We start from the raw sequence: 11,765 nt of genomic DNA, 5'->3' as shown, positions 1-11,765 counted from the left end.
GTAAACTCCATCTAAGGCTTAATACCGGCACGAGACCGATAGTCAACAAGTAGTTCAATAAAAAAAAAGTGCAGTAAAAAAAGCCTGGTTGCTGGCAGGTACAGCAGCAAAAAAGAAGAAATATCTTTTTCAGCAATAGAAAATTAATTGTAGCAAACTAGCAATACCAATTGAATAAAGATTTCAGACACTCTGAGAGAACTCAAACAGCAAACAAGATTCTAAGACAGAACCCAAGAAGAGGGGAGTGGGGCGAAGGGGAATGGGGCCCCCTGCATGCGGTGCGACTGTCAACTGGGACGTACTGTCCACCCGACCCATCTTGAAACACAGACCAAGGAGTCTAACACGCGTGCTAGGACATGAAACATGATGAACTGTGCATGGGTGGGGTGGAGCTGCTGCGGGTGCAGATCTTGGTGTGGTAGCAAATATTCAAACAAGAGGCCCAGGGAGACTTTCCTTTCCTTTGTGCAAGAAAGGGCTCCCTAGAATGGGTTCGCCCCTAGAGTGTGGTGGCTCTGTTGGTGTCTAGTGAGCTCTCGCTGGTCTTTTAAAATCTGGTGGACGTAGCAGATATACAAACAACAATTTTGAAGGCTGAGGCGGAGGAGATTTCCATGTGAACAGCAGTTCAACATGTGTCAGCGGGTGTTAAGAGATAGGCGACACCCGGGAAGAGTTCCCTTTCCTTTGCGCAGGAAAGGGCTCCCTGGAATGGGTTCACCCTAGAGTGGGGCCTGAGACTCGGAAAGTGTTGTGAAGCAGAGGAGGTTGCCATGTGAACAGCGGTTCAACATGTGTCAGCGGGTGTTAAGAGAGAGGCAATACCCGGGAAGAGTTCCCTTTCCTTTGCGCAAGAAAAGGGCTCCCTGAAATGGGTTCACCTCAGAGTGGGGCCCGAGACTCGGAAAGTTTTGCGACGTGTAGGAAGTTTCCATGTGAACAGAGGTTCCACATATGTCAGCGGGTGTTAAGAGGTACGCGACACCCAGGTGAGTTCCCTTTCCTTTGCACAGGAAAGGGCTCCCTGAAATGGGTTTGCCCCGAGAGTGGGGCCCGAGACTCGGAAAGTGTTGCGACGTGGAGGAGGTTTCCATGTGAACAGCGGATCAACATGTGTCAGTGGGTGTTAAGAGATAGGCGACACCCGGGGAGAGTTCCCTTTACTTTGTGCAGGAAAGGTCTCCCTGGAATGGGCTCACCCCAGAGTGGGGCACGAGACTCAGAAAATGTTGCAACGTGGAAGAGGTTTCCATGTGAACTGCGGTTCAACATGTGTTAGCGGGTGTTAAGAGATAGGTGACACTGGGGAGAGTTCCCTTACCTTTGCACAGGAAAGGGCTCCCTGAAATGGGTTCACCCGATAGTGGGGCACGAGCCTTCAAAGTGTGGTGAAGTGGAGGAGGTCAGGAGGTTTCCATGTGAACAGCGGTTCAACATGGGTCAGCGGGTGTTAAGACATAGGCGACACCCAGGGAGAGTTCCCTTATCTTTGAACAGGAAAGAGCTCCCTGAAATGGGTTCGCCCCAAGAGTGGGGCACGAGACTCGGATAGTGTTGTGACGTGGAGGAGGTTTCCATGTGAACAGTGGTTCAACATGTGTCAGCAGGTGTTAAGAGATAGGCGACACCCAGGGAGAGTTCCCTTTCCTTTGCACAGGAAAGGGCTCCCCGGAATAGGTTCGCCCCAAGAGTGGGGCACAAGACTCGGAAAGTGTTGCGATGTGGAGGAGGTTTCAATGTGAACAGCAGTTCAACATGTGTCAGCGGGTATTAAGAGATAGTCAACACCGGAGAGAGTTCCCTTTCCTTTGTGCAGGAAAGGGCTCCCTGAAATGGGATTGCCCCGAGAGTGGGGCACGAGCCTTCAAAGTGTGGAGAAGTGGAGGAGGTTTCCATGTGAACAGCGGTTCAACATGTATCAGCGGGTGTTAAGAGATAGGCGACTCCCGGGGAGAGTTCCCTTTCCTTTGCACAGGAAAGGGCTCCCCGGAATAGGTTCGCCCCAAGAGTGGGGCACAAGACTCGGAAAGTGTTGCGATGTGGAGGAGGTTTCAATGTGAACAGCAGTTCAACATGTGTCAGCGGGTATTAAGAGATAGTCAACACCGGAGAGAGTTCCCTTTCCTTTGTGCAGGAAAGGGCTCCCTGAAATGGGATTGCCCCGAGAGTGGGGCACGAGCCTTCAAAGTGTGGAGAAGTGGAGGAGGTTTCCATGTGAACAGCGGTTCAACATGTATCAGCGGGTGTTAAGAGATAGGCGACTCCCGGGGAGAGTTCCCTTTCCTTTGTGCAGGAAAGGGCTCCCTGGAATGGGTTTACCCCTAGAGTGTGGTGGTTCCGTTGGGCCTAGTGAGCTCTTGCTGTTCTTTTAAAATCTGGTGGACGTAGCAGATATACAAACAAGAATTTTGAAGGCTGAGGTGGAGGAGGTTTCCATGTGAACAGCGGTTCAACATGTGTCAGCAGGTGTTAAGAGATAGGCAACACCCAGGGAGAGTTCCCTTTCCTTTGCGCAGGAAAGGGCTCCCTGAAATGGGTTTGTCCCGAGAATGGAGCATGAGCCTTGAAAGTGTGGCACTTCAGAGAGTTGTGTTGCTAGCCCAAGCAGGAGCAGAACTGTGTCAGCGACAGATAGTACCTCCTCCTCCACGTCAGAATGCCCAAGGCATGTTGCCCATAAAGATTCATCTTTTGTGCAATGGGCGAGAGAGAAAGCAGCTGGCATGAGTGACTCTCAGCCCGCCCAAGCAAAGGAGACACCAGCACAACTGTCAGTGACACGGTATCTCTCAGAGCCGATAGAGAACATGCAGACAGATCCACTGGCATATTGGGCACACAAGTCCACTGTCTGGCCACACCTAGCCAAAGTGGTTCAGCGATATCTGTCATATCCACCAACCAGTGTGCCCAGTGAACGTGTCTTTTCAATGACAGGTGATATCAGGAGCCCTCAACGCTTAAGGCTGGCACCAGAGTTGATGGAAATGCTAGTGTTTTTGAAAGTAAACCTGCCTTTGCTTGGGTTTCCAAATTTTCCCTGTGAATGGCAAGAGGAATAAAAGCAATTGAAAGCCTTGCAGCAGCTCCAACTGCCTCCTATGCTCCAGATAATATAATTTATTTATTTATTTATTTATTTAAAACTCTTCTATACCGTCATTAAGTTGGAGAACCATCACAACGGTTTACATATAGGCACGATAACAACAATGAGTGGTATAGATTACAACTTGAGTATGTGCCGACATAGTTCGGTAACAATATAAGCACTGCAGCACATGTACCTGACCTCAAACGCTGTTCCTGACCGTCAACTGTCCAGGCCTTATGTTCCTACAAGGGTTTGACTTGGATTGTAAGCCCTCTGGGGATAGGGAAATGCCGACAGTACATGAGTGTAATTGACTATGAAGTGCTGGAAATGTTTGAAAATAGCAAGATAAATAAATAAAGAAGAAAAACCTGCTGTGCCTGTCCATCCAGGCCTTATGTTCCTACAAGTGTTTGACCTCGATTGCTGTGCCTGTCCGTCCAGGCCTTATGTTCCTACAAGTGTTTGACCTCGACTGCTTTGCCTGTTCGTCCAGGCCTTATTTCCTACAAGTGTTTGACCTTGACTGCTTTGCCTGTTCGTCCAGGCCTTATGTTCCTATAAGTGTTTGACCTCGATTGCTCTGCCTGTCCATCCAGGCCTTATGTCCCTACAAGGGTTTAACCTCGATTGCTGTGCCTGTCTGTCCAGGCCTTATGTTCCTAGCTGGGATTGACCTCTGTCCTTGACTGCTCTACCTGTCCGTCCAGGCCTTATGTCCCTAGGTGGGATTGACCTCTGTCCTCGAATGCTTTGCCTGTTCGTCCAGGCCTTATGTCCCTACAAGGGTTTAACCTTGATTGCTCTGCCTGTCTGTCCAGGCCTTATGTTCCTAGCTTGGATTGACCTCTGTCCTTGACTGCTCTACCTGTCCGTCCAGGCCTTATGTCCCTAGGTGGGATTGACCTCTGTCCTCGAATGCTTTGCCTGTTCGTCCAGGCCTTATGTCCCTACAAGGGTTTAACCTTGATTGCTCTGCCTGTCTGTCCAGGCCTTATGTTCCTAGCTGGGATTGACCTCTGTCCTTGACTGCTCTACCTGTCCGTCCAGGCCTTATGTCCCTAGGTGGGATTGACCTCTGTCCTCGAATGCTTTGCCTGTTCGTCCAGGCCTTATGTCCCTACAAGGGTTTAACCTCGATTGCTCTGCCTGTCTGTCCAGGCCTTATGTTCCTAGCTGGGATTGACCTCTGTCCTCAACTGCTCTGCCTGTTCGTCCAGGCCATATGTTCCTACAAGAGTTTGACCTCGATTGCTCTGCCTGTCCGTCCAGGCCTTATGTCCCTAGGTGGGATTGACATCTGTCCTCGACTGTTGTTGACCCATGTTGAACTGCTGTTCACATGGCAACCTGCTCCATGTCGCCATGCTTTGAAGGCTTGTGCTGCACTCTGGGGGCCAACCCATTCCAAGGAAGACCTTTCCTGCTCTTAGGAAAGAGAAGTCTCCCCGGTGTTGCAGCCTATCTCTTAGGACCTGTTGACCCATGTTTAAACACTGTTCACATGGCACCCTCATCCACCTCAGCCTTGAAAACTCTCGTTTGTATATTCAGGTTTCATATCACGAAAATGCCAGGAAGAGTACAGATCATAGCACATTTCAAATCTTGATTCTTCTAAAGTATAATTCATGTACTATCTTCTATCTGTGTTGCAAGGTGCCAAGTTCACTTTATTAGTACTTCTTAGCTTCGGAATAGTAAAGTTCTTCAAAGCCTCTGTTTCTACTAACACAACAGCTGGCATTTGGGATTTTACTTCACTTGGTGAAGTCCTTTTTATTAGTGTTTTACCTCCGGCCGTTTCTTCCATTTTGAAATCAGCCTTTTCAATGCCAAGCAGCAGTACTCTGACTGCTTTCCAGCCTCCCTGTTTTTTGTCAAGGATATTCTCAAACTACAGTCCCTGGGGAACCCGGGTGCAGCCAGCCTGATTTTAAAAGACCAGCGAGAGCCCACTGGACCCTAATGGAAACCCCCCACTTTAGGGGCGAACCAATTCTAGGGAGCCCTTTCCTGCGCAAAGGAAAGGGAACTCTCCCCGGGTGTAGCCTGCCTGTTTCTACCCTCTGACCCATGTTGAACCGCTGTTTAGGGGCGAACCCATTGTAGGGAGCCCTTTCCTGCGCAAAGGAAAGGGAACTCTCCCCGGGTGTAGCCTGCCTGTTTCTACCCTCTGACCCATGTTCACCCGCTGTTTAGGGGTGAACCCATTCTAGGGAGCCCTTTCCTGCTCATAGGAAACGGAACTCTCCCGAGGCTCTTGTTTGAATATTTGCTACTATCACCAAAATCGGTACCCGCAAATGCTCCACTCCACCCAGGCATTGTTCATCATGTTTCAGGTCCTAGCACTCGTCTTAGACTCCCTGGTCCCTGTTTCAAGATGGGTCGGGTGCACAGTATGCCCAGTTGACAGTCCCACCACATGCTGAGCCTCGTCTTGTCTTGCTTCCTTGTCTTTCCCTTATCAAACCACAGGGACCTGACTACCTCGGCTCTGCCAGCCTGTCTTGCCCCTATCAACTTTCTGTCACTCTGCCTTGCTGCCAATTACCAGATGACTCACTTAACTCCTAGTGGTGTTCTTGCCACTCTCATGGTTCCTCAGTGTGTTGGTGCTAGTCTTTCTGCTTGCTATGTTCCCCCTTCATTGTGCTGTAGGATGTCAATGCCACTTGTCTTGCCGCTTTGCCTGTCGTGCTGCCTTTGATGGTTCATGCATCTGTTATCAGTGCTCTCTATTGAAGCTGTGGTGTTTTTGACACTCTCGCTGCACTCTTGCCACTTCTGGTACCCCTTTGCACCTTTACATTGCCTTAGGCTATTCATGCCACTTTGGTGCCACTTTGCCACAGTCTAATTACCTTGGAGCTCTTTTGTTGTTGTGATGATTGCTCCCCAGACGTTTCATCAAAATTGATAATAAAACCCCAATTCTGCAGCCAGAAATAGGCTGGAAATCCTTCCCCCATTGACTTTAATGGGAACCGGAAAACGAATTCACATATCGACGTATCGAGGTGCCATACGTCCGAATGCAACGGAAATGACCCCTGACGAATACATATCACGAATGCAATGAAAATATTTTGGCTGCACATCCCTAATGGCAGGTACAGACCCAAGAGTTTAAAAAAACCCAGAGTTGTTTATGATAAAAGGGTGTTGCACCCCATCTTCCATATATATATTTACATTTACATTTATTAAAATTTGTGAATCACCCAACACAAAAAGGCCTGGTGGCAATGAACATAAATGATAAAACATACATAATGATACATAACATACATAATGATAAAACATACATAATGATAAAACAGTAACACAACGAAACAAGAGGTAAAAACAAAGACAATTATAATAAAAAAAATCATCATCCCAAAAATAAAAAATAAAAAAATACATGTTAAAATAAAATTAATAATAATTAAAACATATGCTCCCATTTGGCTCCTGAGGCCATGGTTGTGTGCTGGTGACATCCTTTTTCCTGTATTCTAGTGGGGCTTTCTAATTCCGGCAAGAGTTTCTTGTCAAAAAGCTGTTAGAACATGCTGACCATATGCTGACTGTCGCTCCCGACAATATTGTTTGGTGTTATAGCTACTGGCAAACTTTGTATAATGAAATGTTGTCTAAATATCTTTGTATTACCTTTATGGATTCTTTACCTGAGACTTTTAACAATGATTGTCTGTTTCCATTCAATAAAGTAGACAATTCGATGGACTCTGTTTGTAAAGGTGCTGAAATTGAGAAGGTGTTTACCCAAGTACATGCACCTCAGAAACTTGAGTATTATATATATCGTCCAGAACATTTTCTGTCAAGGCAAAGCGAGCCATACTGTCGCTTTAAACACTAATTATATGGTGCTTTTTAAGAATTCTAGAGATAAACTACAAATAACTATGTTAGCCAGACAGATGTACCCCGGTAAGTCACAATTCTTTCTTCAGGCCTTTGACGTTACCACTAGAAAACCATTCAGTTACCTCCTTGTGGATTTAAATGTGCTGATGGTGGAGACATGTAGATTGAAACAGATATCTTTAGCCCCACCTGGCCTGTCGTATACCTTGAAAAAACACAGAACCCTTATAAAAAGAAGTGACCGTTCGCTTCGACTGTCACACATACATGCAGACTAGTACGACAACAGACAACATGTCCTCGAATGCTTTTGAAACTTTTAGTTCAGGCCTCAACACTGCAAAGAAAAGCAATTTTAAGCATGGCTTCATACAATTTAGTCACCGCTATCGCAGAAATCACTCTTAACCCGCTTAAAGGCAACATACCTGTTGCGATTCTGCCCTGTTTGGGCAGTTTCTCACCTTTTTTTTCTCCTTTTTTGTTGCACTGCTACAGCTTTTCTTGAGGCCCGGGGCCGCTGATGCTATCTTCGCGTGGCTCCAGTCACGCTGTGACACCTGAGATAGCTCGGAGGCCACCGACGCTCTCCTTAAGCGGCAGGAGCTGTGCTGAGACATCCGCTGTGCTCAGGGGATCGCTGACAGTGTTCTCCCATAGGGATGTGAATCGTTTTTTGACGATTTAAAATATCGTCCGATATTAGGGATGTGAATCGTTTTTTGACGATTTAAAATATCGTCCGATATATTTTAAATCGTCAAAAATCGTTAGGGCCACGATACAATACCAATTCCCCCGATTTATCGTTAAAAAATCGTAAATCGGGGGAAGGGGGAGGGCAGGAAACCGGCACACTAAAACCCCCTAAAACCCACCCCCGACCCTTTAAATTAAATCCCCCACCCTCCCGAACCCCCCAAATGCTTTAAATTACCTGGGGATCCAGCGGTGGTCCAGAACGGCGGCGGTCCGGAACGGCCCCCTCAATTGAATCCTTTTGTCTTCAGCCGGCGCCATTTTGCAAAATGGCCGCCGCAAAATGGCGGCGGCCATAGACAAAAACGATTCGACGCAGGAGGTCGTTCCGGACCCCCGCTGGACTTTTGGCAAGTCTTGTGGGGGTCAGGAGGCCCCCCCAAGCTGGCCAAAAGTTTCTGGGAGTCCAGCGGGGTTCAGGAAGCGATTTCTTGCCACGAATCGTTTTCCGTACGGAAATGGCGCCGGCAGGAGATCGACTGCAGGAGGTCGTTCAGCGGGGGTTCCGGACTGCCGCTGAACGACCTCCTGCAGTCGATCTCCTGCCGGCGCCATTTTCCGTATGGAAAACGATTCGCGGCAAGAAATCGCTTCCTGAACCCCGCTGGACTCCCAGAAACTTTTGGCCAGCTTGGGGGGGCCTCCTGACCCCCACAAGACTTGCCAAAAGTCCAGCGGGGGTCCGGAACGACCTCCTGCGTCGAATTGTTTTTGTCTATGGCCGCCGCCATTTTGCAGCGGCCATTTTGCAAAATGGCGCTGGCTGAAGACAAAAGGATTCAATTGAGGGGGCTGTTCCGGACCGCCGCCGTTCTGGACCACCGCTGGATCCCCAGGTAATTTAAAGCATTTAGGGGGGGGTTCGGGAGGGTGGGGGATTTAATTTAAAGGGTCGGGGGTGGGTTTTAGGGGGTTGGCTCACGATTTTAACGATTTTTCACGATATTTTTAAAACCCAAACGGCAACAATACGATTCCCTCCCCCTCCCAGCCGAAATCGATCGTTAAGACAATCGAGGACACGATTCACATCTCTATCCGATATATTTTAAATCGTCAAAAATCGTTAGAGGCGATACATAATAGGAATTCCCCCGATTTATCGTCAAAAATCGTAATTCGGGGGAAGGGGGAGGGGAAGGGGGAGGGCGGAAAAACCGGCACACTAAAACAACCCTAAAACCCACCCTGACCCTTTAAAATAAATCCCCCACCCTCCCGAACCCCCCCAAAATGCTTTAAATTACCTGGGGTCCAGTGGGGAGATCCCAGTGTGATCTTCCACTCTCGGGCCACGTCTGCGTTAATGGCGCTGGCGCTATTTCGGTTCCTGTCCCCCGACGTCAAGAGCGCAGAAGATCGCTCCCGGACCCCCGCTGGACCCCCAGGGACTTTTGGCCAGCTTGGGGGGGGCCTCCTGACCCCCACAAGACTTGCGAAAAGTCCAGCGGGGGTCCGGAATGACCTCCTGCAGTCGAATCGTGTTGCCGTACGGCCGGCGCCATTTTGTGCAAAATGGTGCTGCTGGACTTTTGGCAAGTCTTGTGGGGGTCAGGAGGCCCCCCCAAGCTGGCCAAAAGTCCCTGGGGGTCCAGCGGGGGTCCGGGAACGACCTCCTGCAGTCGAATCGTGTTGCCGTACGGCCGGCGCCATTTTGTGCTCCTAGGCCTGACTTCTTCATCTCCTCCATTAACACTTCCAGTTTTGATCAAGGTGGACAATAGGGATGTGAATCGTTTTTTGACGATTTAAAAAAATCGTCAGATATTTTGTAAATCGTCAAAAATCATTAAGAGTCGCGATACAATAGAAATTTCCCCGATTTATCGTGAAAAATCATAATCGGGGGAGGGAGAGGGCGGGGGAAACCGGCACACCAAAACAACCCCTAAACCCACCCTGACCCTATAAAACTAATCCCTTACCTTCCCCCACCCTCCCGAGCGCCCCCAAAACTTTTTACGAGTAACTGATGTCCATGATGGCTGATCCAGAGTTCATATTTGGAGGGGTTCAGTTTGAGTTTGTGGACATTGAGCTATTGGGTTACTGCAGTGAGAGTTATAGTGATTAGCAATGAAGCACTTCTGGTGTGGGCTGAATTTGTCACAGAGTTGGATGTCATCATTAAAAGGATTACTTTAATAAAAGTAGATAAAGAGAGCGTTTTTTCAAAGTTTATCTTTAGGCCCAGCCTGAGCTCTTCTCCACCTGAATTCTCAGCACAGGAACTACTGCTGACTCTAAAGAAGCATTAAAAAGGTCAATTAGCAGACTTGCCAGAACATTTCTAAGTTCCCTTAGTACCCTCAGATGAATACCATCCGTCCCCATCACTTTAACTACTTTAAGTTTAGTTAGTTCCTCATGAACACACTGTTTTGAAAATCAGTTGAGGTTTACCTCACTTTCAATCTTATTTGTGTATTTGCTCCACCGTGAGTATCAAACAGAAGTATTTGTTAAGCAATTTTGCTTTTTCTTCATCAGCCTCTACATATTCCTCCCTTACCTCTGAGTCTCATAATGCCACTATAAAAACAAAGTATTGTCCCCCTGTATTAACATATTTGCTGTTTTTTCTTCTATTTGAATTTTTGTATTCCTGACTACTTTCCCAGTTTCTTTTAATTTTTTCAGATACTCTCGCCTGTCTTCCTCTTGTGGTTTATGAATGCTAACCTTTCCTCCCTTACCTTTTCAGCCACTTCTTTTGAAAATCATAGCGGCCTATTTTTCTTCTTTCCTTTATTTACTTTCCTAACAAAAAGATTAGTTCCCCTTATAATATCTCCTTTTAGTTTTGCCCACTGCTTTTCTACTTCCCTTGGGTTTTCCCAACCAATAATGATTCCTTGAGGTACTCCTTCATTTTAAGAAAGTTTAGTTTTCCTGAAGTTTAGGATCTTGCCTTTGAATGAACCTTTATCTCTTGCACTCTAATACTGAACCACACTATCCGCTGATCACTGGATCCAAGATGATAATCCACTACAACATCAGAGATACTGTTCCTGTTGGTAGCACCAGGCCCAGTATCACCCCATCTCATGTCGGTTTCAATTCAGTTGACATAACAGTTCTCTTTGCAGAGAATCCAAGATTTCCCTGCTTACAGAAGATACTGAAGCCAAGATGTCCCAATCAACAACTGCAGATTGAAATCCCCTAACAATAGCACCTCCCCTTTCATAGCAATTTTGTGAATATCTTTATTTAAATCTCTATCCATCAACTCTGTCTGTGACGGAGGTCTATATATTACACCAATATAAACAGATATAGGTTTGAGGATTTTCAACAATCTTTCCCTAATATCTTGGATTTTGGCACCTGGCAGACAGGTACCTGGACAACATATCCTGGGACAACATATCTGGTCTGTAGATGGATGCCTTCATGCCCCTCAGCAGCAAGTTACCAATCACTAATACACTCTGCTTCCTAGGTGCAGTGGTTATTGTGCCTGCAGGTTTGGGGTTTGGATGTTTTGGTTCCTCCTTGTAATGGGATGGTATCTTCTCCTCCACTTCCAGGGCTGCATACCAGTTCTTCAGCTCAAGGGAGATAAAAGCTGTGGTACAGGGTCTAGTAGCTGTAGTAATCTAGGTCCAGCTGTCATCTTATGGTCCAGTTACTCCTTCCTTTCTGCTTGAGTTCTCCATCTTAGATTACTTGATAAATATTTCATTGATGTAGTCTTAATTCTCCCAGATGCGTCTCAATCTTGCCACCTCCTTTCTGAGTTCCACCACCTTTGTCCTGAGGGAATCAATGTGCAGACATCTTTCATTGAACTGGTTCCTCTCTGTGGATCAGGACATCTTTCTGGACAGCTGTGGAAGTTGTAAAAGCAGCAACAGCTCTGGCAATTATTTCCTGGCCATCCTTCAGTTATTGGTAGTTTCTGGTATCTATTCAAAGAAATGAGAAATTCCTGCCTTTTCCTCAGCTATCCTGCAAGTAAAATTAGCTAGCCTGTGGAATCAAATTTCTAGTTCTACACTCAGAATCCTTGCTTGTGCCC

This window comes from Rhinatrema bivittatum, chromosome 3, assembly GCF_901001135.1.
Source record: "Rhinatrema bivittatum chromosome 3, aRhiBiv1.1, whole genome shotgun sequence".
Classification (NCBI taxonomy): domain Eukaryota; kingdom Metazoa; phylum Chordata; class Amphibia; order Gymnophiona; family Rhinatrematidae; genus Rhinatrema; species Rhinatrema bivittatum.
This window is presented reverse-complemented; position numbering follows the sequence as displayed.